The 20181-nt window shown below is 43.4% G+C and overlaps 1 protein-coding gene across 5 annotated transcripts in view; it reads right to left on the minus strand.

The window, feature by feature from the left end:
• STIM1 (stromal interaction molecule 1) overlaps window positions 1–20181 on the minus strand; it is a 204484-nt gene that overhangs the window by 171514 nt on the left and 12789 nt on the right. The window contains exon 2 of one of the 5 annotated variants that reach the window (XM_086338456.1): window positions 14495–14580. The exons of the other annotated variants lie outside the window; for them this stretch is intronic. The gene's annotated coding sequence lies outside the window, so the exon portion shown is untranslated. The remainder of the gene's footprint in view (window positions 1–14494; window positions 14581–20181) is intronic. 5 annotated transcript variants of the gene reach the window in all.

A 20181-nucleotide genomic window follows, 5' to 3' on the forward strand; every position in this document is an offset into this window, starting at 1 on the left:
CTGGACCCAGTAAGCACTCACTAAACAGGGAACTCCCGAGAAGATTACTGGACACAGACCACTGATGGGTCGCTTGCCAATACAGCAAGGCCAAGCCATCTGCTCAGCTAGCCTTAGAGACATGCAGACACAGAAGAGATCAAGTCCCTGGCCAGCAGCAGGCCTACACGTGTACAGAGCCCCTCCCATAGCAGAGCCAGGCCATCGAAGTGACCACAAAAATACAAGAAGGGTCCAGAAGAGTTCCTCAAAACAGCTTGAGACACCATATGGCAACGTTCCAAACTACACTACATCTCCATGTAGAACCTGGGTTGGAATATTAAACTGAACACCCACCGTCACATTTCCTATGCTCCCCATTGAGAAGGAAGGAAAGCCTCCTTCCTTTTAGCACTGCTTGTTTAGAAAAGCTGATCTCCTGGGAAATGGCTGGGCCCATACCCTGGCAAATAGGATCTAGCAAAAGCCTGAACCCCACAAAAGCATCTCAATCATTCCACCTTGCTGGGCTCCAGGGCTGAAAATAGCCCCAAATGAAAAACAAGCTGTGTGGACTACTTATCCAGTTTCATTGCAAAGGCAGGCCTTAAGTTGGCTGAAGACGACAAACCCCTTACTCCTTAACTCAACAGGGCTAGAAGCCTCACCTGTTTCCGGCCCCATAGCAACTGGCATAGCTCTGGCACATCTCAAGCTTCATCTTTCCAAAACAGCAATGAAACAAGTGCAGGACAGACAAGGGCCTTCTGCAGTCAGCTCAGCACTGCCTGAAGGGGTGGCAGGGAGAGAGAGAGCTATTCCCAAACACAGATCCTCTATTCTTTTGTCAAATCTGAGAGCAAATGAAAGACCTCCAAAGCAACCTACACCCCAAAAAAGAGAAGCATTCTATATCTCTGCTTCATCTTTTGGCAATGATCGTAAGAGGCTTCTCCACCAAGGCCTGTCTCAGGGCATATTTAAGGGTAGCCTTACGGAAATGGCAATCCACTCCAGTACTATTGCCTGGAAAATCCCATGGACAGAGAAGCCTGGTAGGCTACAGTCTATGGGGTCGCAAAGAGTCGGACACGACTGAGCGACTTCACTTTCTTTCACTTTCTTTCTCTACCTAACCCCAAGTCAGAGTCAATCAGCCTGCAGCCTTACACACCAAGTCCACCCCTGTCTATTACACACCCTGATCCATGCCGTTAGAGTTAACTGTCTCCAGGTCTGTCTCCTCCAACACATTAAGCAGTTTGAGAGACAGGGCTCAGCTCTCATAACGCCAGTGTCTCCAGTTTTGCCCAGCACAGATTAGGAGCACAAAGGCCTATTTGTTGTAACGTGAAAATGAGCAGGAAGTGTAACAAACAGGACAGGAAGTGTAAGGACAAGAATGTATCTGCTTTACTCTCCCTGCAGTCCCCACCCAGAACATGCTACCCTCCTGGGGCCCTAGATTCAGACTTCCTCTCTTATCACCAACCTCACAGCCATTTCTCCCTCTTTTGGCTGTGCACAATCCTGTCTGAACCCCTGGATGCTTCTTGACATCCGAGCTGTTTGTTTCATCTCCTGGGTGTGTTTGGGAACTCCTTGAGCACAAGACCCATGGACCAGCCACAGGGTAATCCACCAATAGCTGTTTACCATGTGAAGAAAAAGAAAATCAACTTCCCTTGAGCTTTCAGCAGCTCATCTGTGAACAGGTGAAAAGTGTATCTATCACTGGCATTTCTCACCTGGTTTCACCTTTCCCACAGGCTGAGATTCTCTCTTTCTCCATGTCCTCAGCTGGTTCCCAGGGAATTCTCCATAAAGAATTCAGGCCAAACGGTTCGGCACCTATATTTGGCCTACCACTGTGTGACACTCAGGATGTCATCAGAAAGGAGATGACAGCTCATTCTTCACATCCCACATCCCTCACGCTATAGGGGGTGACTCATCCATGCCCATCCCAGCCAAAGGCAGGCAAAGTCCCCTTGAACCAAAGCAGGACTATGCTGTACCCTCCACCCACCCACTGGTGAGCCCATGCCTAAGATCCTGTTCAGGCTCACATCTCAAACTGGGAACAGACCCCTAAGTCCTCACCTTGGTGGGCTGAGGTCCTGGGGGGAAACTTTCAATCAGAAAAGAAAATAAATTATAACTTCTTACAACTGTGTTAAAACCAACAGTTTTTAGTACACCCAAATTATCTTTGTTTTTATTTAGATACAATTCATCCACTTAAAGTACATAATTCAGTGGTTTTCGGCATACTCACAAAAGTCATGCAGCCATTATCACAATCTAACTTCAGAACATCTTTATCACCCTCAAAAGAAACCCCATATCCACTAGCAGTCACTCCCCATTTTGCCTACCCTTTAGCCCATGGCAACCACTCTAATCTGGTTTCTTTCTCTCTCTCTAAATGCATACAGATATAGATATATATATACCTATCTTGGGCATTTCATTTAGATGGATCATATAATATGTGACCTTTTCACCAAGCATAATGTTTTCAGGATTCATCCACATTGTAGCATGTATCAGTAAGTCATTCTACTTTATAGTTGAATAATATTCAATTATATGGCTACATCACATTTTGTTTATTCATTAGTTGATGAACACCTGGGTTGTCTCCACTTTTTAGCTATTATGAATAATGCTACTATGAACATTTGTGTAAAAGTTTTTATATACACATGTTTTCAGTTCTCAAGAGTATATACCCATAAGTGGAATTGCCGGTTCATATGGTAATTCTGTGCTCAACTAGAGATGGGCGAAATTACCTTTTAAAACACTTTAACTCACTCCTCTGCCTTCCTCACTGTCAGGACTTTCCATGGTCAGCATACCTGCAGAAGCCCAGTGGCTACCATCTTAGCTGGTGGTTACTATATTGGACAGTAAAGATATAGAACATTCCAATCATTACAGAAAGTTCTACTGAACAGTGCTGATCTAGAATAAAATAATTAGAACAATTACAGCTAACATTTAATAGATGTTTACAAGGGATCAGACACTGCACCAAGACCTATGCAGAGATTATCTCTTTTAATCATCAAAATGACCTTATGTAAGTATCATTCCCACTTTACAGATGGGAAAATCAAGGCTTTTAAGAGTTAAATAACTTGCCTAAAGTCACACAGCTAGTAAATAGAGCATGATTTAAATCCACAAAGTCTGACTCCAAAGTCTGTCTTTTTAACGGCTGCAATACACCCCAATGCTTATAATAAGATGTGTTAATGGCACAAACGAAGTCCAAAAAACAGCTCAGGGACATCAAAAGAAAAGTCACATCAGGATATGGGGGTGGGAGAACACTTCATTAAAGAAGCATGAAAAAGAACCATTAATCTAAATCTATTCATTCTATACTGAAGGCCTATTCAAGCACCATCTCCTTCAGAAGGTCTTCTTAAATTACTCCAGTCCACACTATTCTCTCCTTTTATGTTTTATATTCAGTTGCTCTCCAACTAGTTAAGAAATTTTCTGATTTGTCCACTCCCCCAAAACAATAATAGAGACCATGTTTCAGTCTCTTCTGTGGCCCACAGTACAGCAAAAAGCTGAACTCAAAGCAAGCAGTTCAATCTAAATGTTTCTGGAGGACTGCTGATCACTGTGTGTGCATGCATGCTAAGTCTTTGCCGTTGCGTCTGACTTTTTGCAACCCTATGGACTATAGCCCGCCAGTCTCCTCTGTCCATGGAATTCTCCAGGTAAGAATACTGGAGTGGGTTGCCGTGCTCTCCTCCAGGGGATCTTCCCGACCCAGGGATCAAACCTGTGTCTCTTACATCTCCTGCATTGACAGGTGTCTTCTTTACCACTAGTGCCACCTGGGAAACCCGCTGATCACTATAACTCCCTTCTGTTGGATTCAGACATAGCAGGAAATAAGGTCAAAATGAGACAGAGCAAGAGCAAGAGTAAAAGAAAAAGACAGAACACAAGCACGGCACTGGAGAGTAATGACATTTTTCTTCCTGGGGGCTGAGCTAACCAGTCTTCAAATTTTCTAGGCTATTCTCTTTTTTATTTTTTTAACGACTTTTTATTTTGTATAGGCGTATAGCCCATTAACAATGTTGTGATAGTTCAGGTATACAGCAAAGGAACTCAGCCATACATATACACATATCCACTTTTCCCCAACTCCCCTCCCATCCAGGTTGGCACATAACACTGAGCAGAGTTCCATGTGCTATACAGTAGGTCCTTGTATACTATCCATTTTAAATATAGCAATGTGTACTGTTGATCCCAAACTTCCTATCTCTTCCCCCTATACCCCACTGCAACCATAATTTCATTCTCTAAGTCTGTGAGTCTGTTTGTGTTTTGTAAATAAGTTCACTTATATCATTTCTTCTTGATTCCACAGGTATGGGATGTCATACAATATTTTTCCCTCTCTGTCTGACTTACTTCACTCAGTATGACAATCTCTATGTCCATCCATGTTGTTGCAAATGGCATTATTTCATTCTTTTTAATGGCTGAGTGATACTCCATTGTATGTATGCACCACATCTTCTTTATCCATTCATCTGCTGATGGACATTTAGGTTGTTTCCATGTCTTGGCCATTGTAAACAGTGCTGCAGTGAACATAGTGGGGGGGCATGTATCCTTTCAGACCATGTTTTTGTCCAGGAGTGGGACTGCAAGGTCATATAATAGCTCTATTTTTAGTTTTTTAAGGAACCTTCATACTGTTCTCCACAGAGGCTGTACCAAGGTACATTCTCACCAACAATGTAGAAGAGTTCCATTCTCTCCACACCCTCTCCAGCATTTTGCCAACTTACATAGAGCCCCACTTGGAGTATGGGTTTCACTCTCAGTGTGGTGAGAATTGTGGTGTTGGAGAAGTCCCTTGGACTTTGAGGAGATCAAACCAGTCCAACTTAAAGGAAACAAGTCCTGAATATTCATTGGAAAAACTGATGCTGAGGCTGAAGCTCCAATACTTTGGCCAGCTGATTCGAAGAACTGACTCATTGGGAAAGACCCCGATACTGTGCAAGATTGAAGGCAGGAGGAGAAGGAGATGACAGAGAACAAGATGGTTGGATGGCATCACCAACTCAGTGGACATGAGTTTGAGCAAGCTCTGGAAGATGCTGAAGGACAGGGAAGCCTGGCGTGCTGCAGTTCATGGGGCTGCAAAGAGTCAGGCACGACTGAGCGACTGAACAACAACAACTCAGCCCCTGAATGAGGGCTTCATCACCCAGTGTTCTGAATAAGGTGACAAAGCAGTTTCTACTGTAAGCCAGTCCCCTGGTCTTCAAGGTGCTGAAAACACCTGGCTGGCTCCCACATCACTCACTCATTCTCCTGACTCAAGAAACGAAGAGCCAAGCATCAGGCTATCACCACTTAAAGTGTCCATTAACTTTCAACGTCCATTAGATCACTGAATCTTTACAATACTCCCCCTAGTCCCAAGACAGGGATTCCTGCCCACATTTTATACACAAGGAAACTCCAACCTTGAAATGTAAGTAATTGTGCTAGGTCACAAAGGTACAGAGACAAAAGAAGAACCCAGATCCTCTGATTTTTGGTCCAGGCCCCAGTGAATTGACTTAAAGAGCCATGTTATTAGAGGCTTTCTATGACCATTCTACCTAAAATAGTACCCTCATCACTGTAAGCCTTTGCACTGCTTTATTTTGTTTTCTAGAAGTTATTACTACCTGAAATTATATTACATGTCTACTCATTTATTGCCTATCTTCCTATTTGACTATAAGTGCCTAGCAGAGTTCCTGGCACACAGTAATGCCTTAATATGTATTATATGAATGAATAATTCTCATGCAGCCCCAATTGATCCCCTCTACACCATTTCTGCTAAGTAAGCCTAGTATACACTCAAATTCCAGTCAATGCTCATTTCATTCAGTATTTATTAACCTTCACTATATGCCAGGCATATGCTAGGTGATAAGGACAGAAAGGAATCAGAATACAATCCCTGACTCTCAAAATACAATCTAGTGGTTTGAAGCAGACAATGAAAAAGTGCACATTATTAGCAATTTTCACAGAAGAAGGCATCTAACTACTGGAAGAAGCAAAAAGGGCCTGGGAGAGCTTCACAGGGGAGGTGACATTTGACCTGAAGCTAGAAGAACAATTATCATTTCAGTCACCAGAGAAGGAGGGAGGGATATTCCAGACAAAAGGAAAAACATAAGCATAGGCTGAAAAGACATGAAAGATCTACGAATGTTGAAAGATCAGTGAGTAATTTTTTTCTTAAGTTGTGGTGATTTACAATGTTTCAGGTATATAGCAAATTGATATATATATATATATCTTTTTCATATTCTTCTCCATAATAGGTTATTAAAAGATGTCGAACATAGTTCCCTATGCTATACAGTAAATCCTTGTTATTTATCTATTTTATGTATAGTAGTATGTATCTGTTAACCCCAAATTCCCAATTTACCTTTCTCCCCATCTTTCCCCTTTGGTAATTATATGTTTGTTTTCTGTGTCTATTATTAGTGAGTGATTTTTAGGTCAAGGAAGGTTTGCCCCAAAATAATGTTTTTATAAAAGATCTAGTATCCAAAATATATAAAAAACACTGCAAATTTTATGTTAGAGTTCTCCAGAGAAACAGAACCAATAGGATAAGCATATATGTAGATGCATATATAAGAGATTTATTATGGGAAATGGCTCACACAATCATGGAAGTCAAAAATTCCCACGCTCCGCCATCGGTAATCTTGAGAACGAGAAAGCTGGTGGTATAATTCAGACCAAGTCAAAAGGCCTGAGAATGGGAGGGGGTTGAGGGAGTGCGAGCAGTGACGGCATAAGCCCCAGTCTGAGTCCAAAAGCCAGGAGCTCCGTCATATGTGTACAGGAGAAAATGGACATATCAGCTCAAATAGCAAGAATAAACTCAGCTTCCTCCTCTCTTTGTTCTATTCAGACCCTCCATGGACTAGATTATGCCCATCAGCACTGCTAAGGGTGATCTTTTTCTTTTTTTTAACATATATTTATTTATTTGTCTGTGCCAGGTCTTAGTTTTGGCATGTGGGATCTAGTTCCCTGACCAGGGATCAAACCCATGCCCCCTACATTTGGGAGCATAGAGTCTTAGCCACTGAATGACCAGGGACGTCCCAAGGGTGATCTTCTTTAATCAGTCTACTGATTCAAATGCTCACAGATGCCAAAGATACCCTCACAGATACACCCAGAAATAATGTTTTATCGGTTATCTAGGTATCCCTTAGCCTAATCAAGTTCACACATAAAGTTAACCATTACACAATTCAATAACAAAAAGACAAAACCCATCTTTAAAACGGACAAAAATTTCTCCCTAAGTGATATACCAAATATACAAGTATAGGAAAAGATGTTCAAAATCATTAGTCATTGGGGAAACACAAATCAAAACCATAATGAGATACCATTTCATACCCACTAGGACGATAATAAAAAATCAAAAAAAAAAAGAAACCAGGAAACAACAAACGTTGGTGAGAATGAAGAGAAATTGGACCCCTGTATATTGCTGGTGGGGGTATAAAGTGGTTCAGCCACAGTGGAAAATAGTTTGGCGGCTCCTCAAAAACTTAAACATAGAATTACCACATGACCCAGCAATTCTACTCCTAGCATATACCCAAAAGAATTGAAAATAGGTACTCAAACAGGTACATGTACACACATGTTCTTAGCAGCACTACTTACAACAGTCAAAAGGTGGAAATAGCCCAAATGCCTAGTAACAGATGAGTAAATAAATTGTGGTATATACATACAATGGAATATTAGCTACGCATAGAAAGGGATGAAGCACTGCTTCATTCTGCATGCTACAACATGGATAAACTTCCAAAATATTACACTACAGTAAAAGAAGCCAAACACAAAAAGTCAGAAATATGACTGCATTTATACAAAATGTCCAGAAGAGGGGTAAATCCATGGAGACAGAACACAGATTGGTGGCTGCAAGGGGAGGGGAGAGGGAGGAACGGGAGCAACTACTTCATGGGTGTGGGTTTCCTGCAGGGTTATGAACATGGTTTGGAACCAGATAGACACGGCGGTTATAAAACACTGTGAATGCACTAAATACCACTGAATTGTGTATGCAAATGGTTAATTTTATGTTATGTGAATTTCACATCAATTTTAAGAAAAAAATAAATGGCTCATGGCATCATATTCTAAAAGGAAAAACTCAGAAGCCACTGTTTCTATACCCCACTGCTCCTTCCTGCCCTTCCAGGAAGCTTGCCTCCCATCCTACAGTCATCCAAACCTGCCATTTTAGCAATGAGTTATGTTCCCTTGTTCTCATTTTCTAGTCATTCCCTGTGTCAAGCCGTCGGAAGTCCCCAAGGAGAAAGCAGATCTTCCTGATCCAGGAATCAAACCAGGGTCTCCTGCATTGCAGGCGGATTCTTTACCAACTGAGCTATTAGCGAAGCCAAGAGAAAGCAAACTTGCTTATGAATAAGGTCCGTGGGTACCTATTCTGTTTCTCCTACAGTACAAATCAGGCATGGGTGGAGCAGGGGGCAAGGGGCTGAATGGCCTCTCTCGAAGCAGCAGTTTGGAGCTGTGCTATCTCTGAGAAAGGAGCTAGAAGCCAGGTGGCCAGGGAGACCAAAGACACAGGCATCACTCAACAATATGAATTTGGTTTCTTTCCTTTGGGGTAGGGACAGGAGTTCAAGAAGAACAGAGAAGTATTTAACAAACAATTTTGGAACAAAATCTGGTTTCAGAAATAACAAAAATCTCTCAATAACAAGTAGGTTCTCAACTTTTCCAAAGCAACCATTCTAACGCCCAAGTCTTTCAGAAAAGCAATAAAGATTTAACTCCCAAAGTCTGACCCTTAAGCCATCCCCTAGCTAACCACAAGCTGTTTTTATTGCCCTCAGGAGGCACTGGAGACTTTGGGCTCAGCATTCAAGCTCAGCCCTGTCAGCCAAAAGGCTACAGCAGAACAGGCATATCATCTCTGAAGCCTGGAACTCAAGCCATGAGGAGTAACCTGCAAGGGTCACGGGCACATCTTCCCCAGGCTCCTCAGGCTTTATATTTATAGTTATATTGACAATAAAAGCCACCAACAAATACTTCTTTTCTTAAGGACCACTATGTGGCCTTTAATTACATTCTCACAACAGCCCTAAGGCTCATACAAAGCTTCCCTCGTGGCTCAGATGGTAAAAGCATCTGCTTGATCCCCTAGAGAAGGAAATGGCAACCCACTCCAGTAGTCATGCCTGGGAAATCCCATGGATGGAGGAGCCTCGTAGGCTACAGTCCATGGGGTCGCAAAGAGTCAGACATGACTGAGTGACTTCACTTTCAAGGCTCATACAGATTAATGTTTTGCCTGGGGTCACAAGGCTAATAAACAATGGCAAAGCCAGATTTTAAACTCTGGTCTGCATGCTTCCAAAGTTCATGCCATTGCAGGACACAAAACTGGCCAGCATCACATATCCCACCCCAACTATTTCCTGGTTGTCCATGAGAAAATGCTCTGGCCACTCAAAATAAATAAATGCTTTCCAGTTTAACATTAATCCTAGTAGCTCTGGGACAGAATCTCTCTTAGGCAGTAGCAACCCAGGGTACTGACACTAGCAAGAAGTACCTGAGATCGCTATCTAGCCCACTCCACCATTCCCGAGGTCACCAACCAAGCCTTCTAAAAACCTAAACATAGATATTCTTCCTTGGATGGCCCTTGAAGGTAGAAGGAGAAATGCCAGGGAGAAACGTGGAAGGCACAGCACACCAAGCTGGAAATCAGCAGACCAAAGACCTAGTCTCAGTTCTGCCCCTAATTAGTTATGTGACCTTGGGAAGTCATCTGCCTTCTTTGCATTTATTTTTCCTGCTATAATCTGGAAATAACAAATTCCTTTCATCAAATTTCACAGGTTTGGTACTGACATGACAATCAAAAAAAAAAAACCAAGTCTTAAATAAGAAAGTGCTTTGAAAAGTGTGAAGCACCAATTAATCTGACGGGTCATTATAATGTGATTATCACAAGCTAGCTGGAGAGAAGATTAATGTCCATGAAACAATTAGAAGGTGAAACAGTATAGTTAATTAGGCACCAAATGATATGGCACAGACTTAGAAGATTATAGTTTGGATAGGACCAGTCTCTGGGATTAGTCAGAGAAAAGGACAGACAGGATTGAAGGGGGCTGGAGAATCATTTGTTTTCCATTTGTGGAGAACAAATGGTGGCAGCAAAAATCAAGAGCCAGGGAAAGAGGGGTGAAGAAGTGAGAGAGCAACAGAGGTGGTTCAGACGCTGTGTGCTGGGAGGTCAGGGCGGCCACAACGGGCAGGGAAGGTAAGGCCAGACTGGAGAGAAGACAGTCAGGCCAAGATGCTGGGGCAGAATGTAGTCAGCAACTGGGGGCAATGGGGGAGAGCAGAGCTGGATTTCATGGCAAACATTTACTGAGTGCTGATAATATGATCAGTTAATAATATGATAGGCGCATCATAGATTATAAGGATGCAGAGATGGAATAAGACATGAACCTTGCTCTCGTGACTCTGTATTTGAATCCTACTCTTCTAGCTGCAGTGACATGGATATCAAAGAACAAGCTTTATAATCACAGAATTCTTGGTGGTGGGGACGGGGTTGTTTTTCAGTCACACCACTTATGGGATCTTAGTTCCCTGATCAAGGACTGAACCAGGGCCCTTGACAACTAGAGCACAGACTCCTAACCAATGGACCACCAGGAATTCTCCATAATCACAGAATTTTGGATTCAAGTCCCTGTACCGCTATTGCTAGATGAGTGATCTTCATCAAGTAACCAAAGTTCTCTAATTCCCAGTTTCCTCATTTGTAATGCAGAAGTAATAATAACCTTTTATAGGATGGTGGTGAGTGCTAAATATAAAGTACTTAAAAAAAGAAACTTGGTATGTGGCATCTTAACATACAACAAATGGTAACTATTACCATTATCATTCACCAGCTCTGTGACCTTGGGAAAACTGCTGAAATTCTAGGGACTTCACCTGTAAACTTCACCAGGTTGTTGTAAAAATTAAAGGAAATAACTGTTCTAAAGCACCTAGCATAAAGCAACATCTCAGCAAAGTTCCTTTTCTTCCCTCCATCTTCTTTCCTTAAGTCCACATGTGAGATCTCCCTTGTGGCAATGCTCAGGTCCCCAAGGAGGGCACTGAGGACACAGCCAAAGCACCTACAAACTCTATTCTAGAAGGCAGGTCCACTTAACCCCCAAACTAGCCCTAACTTACCCAATGCCTGACTACCCCTGTCCGGAAACATGTTCTTCACCCACTTCTTGCCAAGTGGCCTCAAGTCAATTGTTTGATGGCCAGACAATTCCTCCCTGCTTACTCATCCTCCAAGAAATTAAACCAGAAGAGAAAGCTCTGAAGTCTAAATGTTTATAAAAGAAAAGGACAGTGATATGTCCAGTGTCACAGGCTAAAAGGGAGAGGTGCTGACCACTCTTGCTGAAGGGCAAATAGACCCCACTGGTATGATAAGGGCAGGGAAACCTGCGGCAGCGTCCAGCAGTTTCAGGAATGTCTCAGAACGAGGCCATCAGCCTACTGGAGTCACTCAGGCATAAGGGAAAATTAGGTTTTTACTAGCAAAGGTCAACTCGTAAATACCTGATTAACTCATGCAAACACACTCTGCTCCAAGTTCTGTGAGAATTTATAACTGATCCGGAACAGAAGTCAAGCCGAGGGCACCTTTCAAAGGCTATAACTAACAATAACTGAAGGGGCGGGGGGAGGGGGCGGGGGGGGGGCGGGTGTGTGTGTGTGTGTGTGTGTGTGTGTGCGCGCACGCGCGCGCACGTGCAGCGGGGGGGCGGGGGGGGTGAGCCTAATCCAAATCAGGTGAGTCCAGACTCTCCAGGGTAAACTACTCTTTCTGGAAACAGCCTCTGCACAAACCAGAAGTGCAACGTTACCTTGCTTTGAAAGACAAGAGCCAGCCCTCCCACCAAGACCATGGGAAACACAGAAGCAAAGCATATTCATTTCAACACTGCTGCTCAATCCCAATGACTTCCATTTGTGGGGAAATAATACCAAAAACTCTAATCTCACACATTAGAAAGACACGGTCAGGTCAAACCTGTGAAGTCATTAGCCAGGCTCCCCGAGCAGATCTGCTGTATCCTTGCTGCTTCCATTATACTTTGCAAACCAGGAAGGGAAATCAAAAGGAACTACCTTCCACTGAGCACTTAAAAGGACTTGTACAAAAGTTTTAAAACTTTTTATTGTAAAGTTATAAAATAAAATAAAATAAAAATTAAAAAAAAAAGAAAATCCCCCCAAAAATCCTCTATGAGAGCTAATCCTAGTCCCATATTATAAATGAGGAAACTCAGCATCAGAGAGATTAAGCAATTTGCTCAGGGAAGGGGCTGGTGAAGGGCACAGCCCACATATGAACCCAGTCTGTCTGATTCCAAAACTCAGCCTTTCTTTCCACAAATATTTATTGACAGCCTACTATGTGCCAAGCACTACTCTTGAGTAAAAACACAGCAGGGTATAAAACAGACAAAAACTCCTGTTTTTATGGTGCTTTCATTCCTAAGCCAAGAATCCTCTGTATTTAGCATACCAGACATTTAATAGGGACACGTCTGTATTTCTTTCTCCTCCACCAGGCAGGACTCAACAGATACAGGATGAAGGGATGAACGTGGCCGTTTCCCTCACCTCACAGGAATTCCTCTTAGGTGCTGCCCAAACAGAATTCAATGACTTATTCATCAACTCAGCACCCTTCTTCCCGCCTATGTCACAGGTTTAAGCCATGTGCTGTGCTTAGTCACTCTGTCATGTCTGACTCTTTGGGACCCCAGGGACTGTAGCCCACCAGGTTCCTCTGTCCATGGGGATTCTCCACGCAAGAATACTGGAGTGGGTTGCCATGCCCTCCTCCGGGGTATCTTCCCAACTCAGGGATCGAACCCAGTTCTCTCGCATTGCAGGCAGATTCCTTATCGTCTGAGCCACCTGGGAAGCCGTATCTTAAACCAAAAGCTTTCTGGCAGTGCTAGCAAATTGGCTCCAGTCACCCACTGAGTACACGTCTTCCCAGGTGGCGCTAATGGTAAAGAATCTGCCCCCAGTGCAGGAGACATAAGAGAAGCAAGTTCCATGCCTGGGTCAGGAAGATTCCCCCGGAGGAGGGAATGGCAACCCACTTCAGTATTCTCGCCCAGAGAATCCCATGGACAGAGGAGCCTGGTGGGCTACAGTCCATAGGGTTGCAAAGAATCAGACACGACTGAAATGACTAAGCACGCACCCAGGCACCCACTGAGTATGACTACAACAGTACTTGAGGGTTTACAAAACACTTTACCTACATGGTCTTATTTAATCCTCATAAAATTAAACAAGGTAGGTATTGCTTTCATTTAACATGGAAACAGACACGCAGAAAGTATTGACTAGTTACTTGTGTCCTTAGACACAAATAAGTAGTGGAACTAACCCTAATCCTGGAACAGTTCTCTCTAGTCCCAGAACGCATTCTTCTCCCCTTGGCCTAAGGACATCTCATATCTGTTCTTAATACTGGAGCAATAAAATGGTGTCATATCACTATCTACATCATTCTGTTTGATTATGCTATTTCAAATTTCCCATTGTATCTAAACAGAATAAAGAATGCTGTGTTTGAGCCTATTTATTTTGGAATTTATTTTGATTATCATTAATATTTTTATTACTTTTTCCTGTTAAAGGTGTTTATACTTTGTTATGTTCTAATTTGCCATTTATTCCTGAAAGAACAAACGTTTGATGTTAAACACTAAACATATACACTACATGCACAGAAAAAGGCACAAAAGTACTTTTATAATGTGTTTCAAGTCAAGAGAAAGATAATTCAACCAAATGCCTTCACAGGCTTGCCTTCTTTAAGAAAGTCTTTATCCTATGAAATGAGGCAGACCAGTAGGCAAAGGCTGCAGAAACCATAAGACCCAAATACAGGGTTAATAACTTAGCCTGCTCTTTGCAAAACAAACCCAAGTATCCGCAGTCAGCAGGAATATTCCAGCAACCACAGCCAGGCCAAGGGCGATCACACCACTGTACTCCAGGGAACACTGCTCTAACTTTTATTAATCACAGGGAGACTATAAGAAGGAAACTGTAAAGCCAGATACCAAAGAAAGGGACCTGAAGTTAGAGAGGCCTGCTCCTTGGGAACCCAAAAAGCATCTTGCCTAGAAGGCCCTACTGTCTCCAGAATAACACAGCACACTGGGGCAAATCAAGAAGAGAGAGACCTGACTTTATGTGGGAATGAGCCAAGACTATGCCCCAAGCCTCCCCTTTACCAGTCTGTCAGAATGACTGAAACTTCAACAATACAACTTCCTTTGGGCTTTTGGTGAACACATCCTGAGTACCATACCTTGCAGGAGTGGGAGCAGTCAAGTGAGAGAAGTATATCCATGCCTCACTGGGTATCAGCCAGAATAGAGTGAAGGGCAGAGTGCTCTGGAAAGAAAATAATTCTGGCTGTAGGAACTGGATAAGACTTTCCAGAGGCAAGAAATGTGCTATTTAGAAAGATAGGAGGGACCCCCCCTGGTAGTCTAGTGGTTAAGAGTCTGCCTTGCAATGCTGGGGACATGGGTTTGATCCCTGGTTGGGAAACTGAGATCCCACAGCCACGGAGCAACTAAGCCTGCCCACCACAACTAAGCCCCTGCGCCACAAGGAAAGATCCCACATGACACAATGACGCTCCATCGCAGCCTAATTAATTAATTAATTAATTTTTAAAAGAAAGGATATGAAATTGTGCTGCCTTAGGAAGGTACGGAGAAGGCAATGGCACCCCACTCCAGTACTCTTGCCTGGAAAATCCCATGGATGGAGGAGCCTGGTGGGCTGCAGTCCATGGAGTCGCTAAGAGTCGGACATGACTGAGCGACTTCACTTTCACTTCTCACTTTCATGTCTTGGAGAAGGAAATGGCAACCAACTCCAGTGTTGGCTTCTTCAAAAGGCTTCTTCAGTGAAGCCTCTGACCTTCACTCAGTTCAGCCAATTAGATCTGCTCAAGTGCCCTAATTTTTAATCACTGAATTCCTGGGGGAATCAGGCCTCGCCTAGCTCTGACTTCTGCCTGCAGAATCCCAGGGATGGGGGAGCCTGGTGGGCTGCCGTCTATGGGGTCGCACAGAGTTGGACACGACTGAAGCGACTTAGCAGCAGCAGTAGGAAGGTAACTAGAGGCTTTGAGAGAGACATGGGTTTGAATTCTGGTTCAGCTGCTTACAGGCTGTAATGACAACCAAACAAATTATTTCCCTTTTATGAGTATTTTCTCATCTATAAAATGGGCATTATGAAAAGATATGGCCATATCTCAAGAGACAGCTGTGTGAAACACCAGCCCTGACCTGGCACATGGCAGGACTTATCCATATCCTTTTTCTGGTTAGAACAGGAATGCACGAAAGGGAAGACAACCCCAGTGCAATGGGAATTACTTGCCAGCTAACAGACCAAAGCCCACTGGGGGCTAACAGAACAGACAGTTGACCTGAAAGAGCACTTTGGAAGTCTGGAGAGCAGCAAATCCAGGCATACCTGGATCCAGGTCTCAGCCTACATCTCTCTCCACCATGAAATGTGTGGGAGCCCATTCTGCACAAATATTATTACATTATCATGCCTTTCATTAGATGAAGACATGGAAACCCACTCCTCAGTTCCCCAGGAAAGACAACCCCATGCCAACTTTTGGTACTCCAGGAGGCTGGAGCAGGACCTAACGCAAGGAAAGTATTGAGTCCAGCTGCCAACATTTTAATTAGCCCAACCTGAAAAGTCTATAACTACAGGAGATTAAAAGGAGCCCCCAGGGAAAGCCTCTGACCTTCACTCAGTTCAGCCAATTAGATCTGCTCAAGTGCCCTAATTTTTATCACTGAATTCCTGGGGGAATCAAGCCTCGCCTAGCTCTGACTTCTGGCTGAAAGTACAGGCACAAGCTCAGCTCAGGCAGAGAAGCCGGGTGTGGGCTATAAGACAGGCAGCATCAAATATGCCTGAGGCCTTGACACCTTTCTCGCATTAGTAAACTAAGAACTGCCCTCTGGAAGGCTCTATCCTCCACCCCAGATTCTCACGTCAAGGGTACCCTCAATCCAGTAACGCTTGTATTTTAAAGGGGGATTCTCCAAAATGAAAATGACTTAAAGCTCACAAGAATCAAGCTGCATGGTACACAGGGGGCAAATGTGAAAACTAAGGCACAGAGGGATAAAGAGTCTTGTTCAAGTTAATGACAAGATGTTATACTCAAAAACCAACAGACGTCACTTTCCCTAAGGCTCAGCCCTCTGCCTTACAACTGTGCAAGGGTGGCCATACTTGTCTGATTGTCATTAAGAGTCAAAAAGCAAGGTTATAAGGAAAAGCGAGAACCTAGGAAACATAAGGTAGTAAAAAGAGGGGAAAAACCAGAGAACTGGATACATGATCAGATAATTCAGAAGAGGAAAACTAATAATAATAAATTACACACATTTGTATAAGACACTTGTCACATTATCTCATAAACTCTGCATGCATTGACCTTGTGAGATCGGTTCTGTTACTCCCCCAAATACCAGGCATGGGGAAACTGAGGCCCAGAAAGATCAACAGTATCACAGCCCAAGCAAATTCCTAGTCTAGTGTTCTTTTTTTAGTAAACTAGGTTTTTCATAAAGAAAGCCATGAAGATTCAAGAGGACTAATCTAGAAAGAGGGAAGAAAATGAAAAAAAGGTTCAAGAAAAACAGTGGGGAAAAAATGCTTTAAGACAGAAGCTACAAAACAGTAAATAGGTATTTTATTAATCAGAAAACCTTGAGAGGGTGTGTGACAAAACATCAGACAAGATGGCCAGTTTCAGGCCTGCTCTTATGACAATGAGTGGACACAACCACAGACCAGACCTGATGATACCCAAGCAGCCTCCTCCCCATCTCAAGAGGACTGAGGAACATGTATGCTAACCAAAAAGATGACCACAAGAGGACTCCAGGCACTAGCTTTGACCAACAGCTGCACCCGGGCACCTCTGTCCCAAGCCAGGGCTTACTCTAGTCTAACAGGAGCTTCCCCTCAAAACATAGCCTAAATTCAACTAGCACTCTGCCCCCACAGACCTTGAAGGTTGGTAGAAACTGAAGGCTGGTAGAAGAGCCTGGGGGAAAGTGATAATAATCACCTTCTCTCAAGCCAAGAACACCTGGAAGGGTATAAATCACTTAATGTTCCTTCTGCAACTTCATTTCACACTAGAAAATTAGAGATGTGTGACTGTGGAAAACTTAGCATGTTCCCAGATCTGAAAGCCCCCGAATGAAGGTAAGTTAGTTGCCTAGGAAGCCTAAAATGAAAGACCTTCCACAAAAAACTGCGAATTTAAAGTCTGCTCTCACTGGGCCAAAATACTCACTATACATATGGCTCCAAACCAAGTCAAAATCCTACACAGCCCTTGAGGGTTTTACAAAGTGCCTTATCTTCCATTGTCTGTATGAGGTAGAGATTAATACTCTCTTTACTGCAAATTTGGAAACTAAGGCTCAGAGAAAAAGCAACCTGTTCAAGGTCTCACAAATGGAAAATGGCAAAGCCTGGAACTAAACCCAGGTTTTCCTATCTGCAAGAGTCTCTGATTTTCCTGCAGTAAAGGCCCAGCTTTGTTAGGAAGCTTAACAGGTAAAAGCAAGAGATCTGGATTCTCAGACTTGGAATCCACCAAGTAGTTCCTGTGTGACCTTAGACAAATCCCTTGACTTCTTTGGGCATCAGAAAACTCATTCAAAAATGGAGTGAAGTGAAACAAGCACAAAGAGAAGAGAATTCTTTGGTTCCTAGAGTACAGTGAAGTGTAGCCCTCGCCTATCACTTCAAATGAAGTCAACCAGCCCCCTAGTCATCACACCCTAGCACTGGCCCTCCTTCAGACTGCCATTTTCTATTACTGGCACCACCAGGGACCTCATTGCTGCTGCTGCTGCTGCTGCGTCGCTTCAGTCGTGTCCAACTCTGTGCGACCCCATAGACGGCAGCCCACCAGGCTCCCCCGTCCCTGGGATTCTCCAGGCAAGAACACTGGAGTGGGTTGCCATTTCCTTCTCCAATGCATGAAAGTGAAAAGTGAAAGTGAAGTCGCTCAGTCATGTCCAACTCTTAGCGACCCCATGGACTGCAGCCCACCAGGCTCCTCTGTCCATGGGATTTTCCAGGCAAGAGTACTGGAGTGGGGTGACATTGCCTTCTCCCCACACTCAAAACATGGTTTTGACTCTTTTCTTCCCTCCCTACACTTAAACTCTAAGTCCTACTGAGTCTACCTCCACAATGCAGACCCTGATCCCTGCTCTTGAACAACTGCAAAGCCTCCTGTGCAGACTTCCTGCCTCCAACCTCATCCCATCAATGCCTTGTGTGTAGTCCATGAGATTAATCTTCCTAAAGCAAAATTCATGTCATGTCTCTCCCCTACTCAACACCTGCAAAGCCTACAAAGTCAAGTCTGAACTCTTTAGCCTGACATTGAGGTTCTCCATTATCATTCCTCAGTCTTTTTTTTTCTTTTCTTTGCCTTATTTTATAGTACTCTCCATCATAAGTGCTTCTCTCCAGCCAACCTGTGCTAATGTCCCCAAGGCTCTTCACTTTGTCCCACTCCATGCCTTTATTCATGACACTTCCTCTGGGTGGAATGCTTCCCAGCCAGAGGAAACCTTCTATTTCTACCTGGAGTACCTGAAGACCCTCCACTTCCTCCTCCATACGCAACCCTGACCTCTCCAGGTGGAAGTGATCCCATTTTCGAACAGGACCATAGGACACTGAACCTAGATTGCCTTACATAATAAGCTATAAAATGGGAGATGCATTGTGAGGATTAAACAAGATAATGTATGTGAAAGTATTTAACCCAGTCCTGGTATAGAGTATGTGCTCAATAAAGAGGAGCTCTTATTAGGATAAAGAAAAACAATGGTACACATCTAACTTCCCTATTTTACTCAATCCTTTTCCCAGGCAGGGTATAACACACGTGTTAAACGTTAACTGAAGAGGTGAAGAATGCTATATATATATATATACAGACCCTATCCCAAAGCTTATATCCACAAGAGCTCAACCATAATGCTACTTCTGGAGGCTAGAGACTGAATACATAGCACTCTGTAGCTACACTTTTCATCAATGTGAGGCTCCCATGCAGAATGTATAAGTCAATACACTTTCTCACTTCCTCTCCCATCTCCTACAAATTCTAATCCCAGTTTATTCCAGACCACTTAGGTGACAGAACAAACTAATGTCACTAATGGTCTGATAAGCTGTATACTTTTTAATCCAAATGCACATCTCTACTAAAATTCATATAAGTGTCTCCTTCCCTTCTACAGTTATTAAACAAAAACAGAAACAGCACTGGCCTTTGGGTCAGATAAACCTAAAATTCAAATCCTGGCTTGGTCATCTTGGGAAAATTACTTAAATTCTCAGAGTTAGTTTCCCCATCTACACAATGAGAAAAATGCCCACCTTTAACGGCTGTTGCACAGATGTAAAGTACCTACCGCAGTGCCTACAACAGGTGCTCAATAAATGGTAGCTATCACGCCATTCTTATCATTGAAGTTATCTGAGTTGTCTTACACACTTATCTCTTTAGTGATATGCAATATGAGCTCCAGTGAACTTTGCCCTCGTCAGCAAAGGTTTCTTGAAATAAGACCTGATGTCTGGGTGCCCAGGTACACACACGGACACAAGCTGCTTTCTAACTTGTGTATGTGTATACCTGAAGTGCGCCCAGCTCCCCTGGTCCCTGCATTCTAGACGCTGGCTCTGGGAACTTGGAAAACACTAGCACACTTGTTTTAACATACACAGTGGTGATGAGAGTTCTGAGAGCTTCGTGAGAGCCCTGAGATAACCCAGAGAGGCCAATCAGGAGCAGAGCTACTGAATCTCACTGGAGAAAATCAGAGGCATATGAGATTTGGAAGCCTGCCTGCCTGCCTCAGGCCTGCCAGCCAGTGAGATTTCTGGTCATTACCTCGGCCA

This window comes from Bos grunniens, chromosome 15 (genome assembly GCF_055505025.1).
Source record: "Bos grunniens cultivar Pamir isolate PY7600 chromosome 15, Bosgru_T2T1.0, whole genome shotgun sequence".
NCBI lineage: Eukaryota > Metazoa > Chordata > Mammalia > Artiodactyla > Bovidae > Bos > Bos grunniens.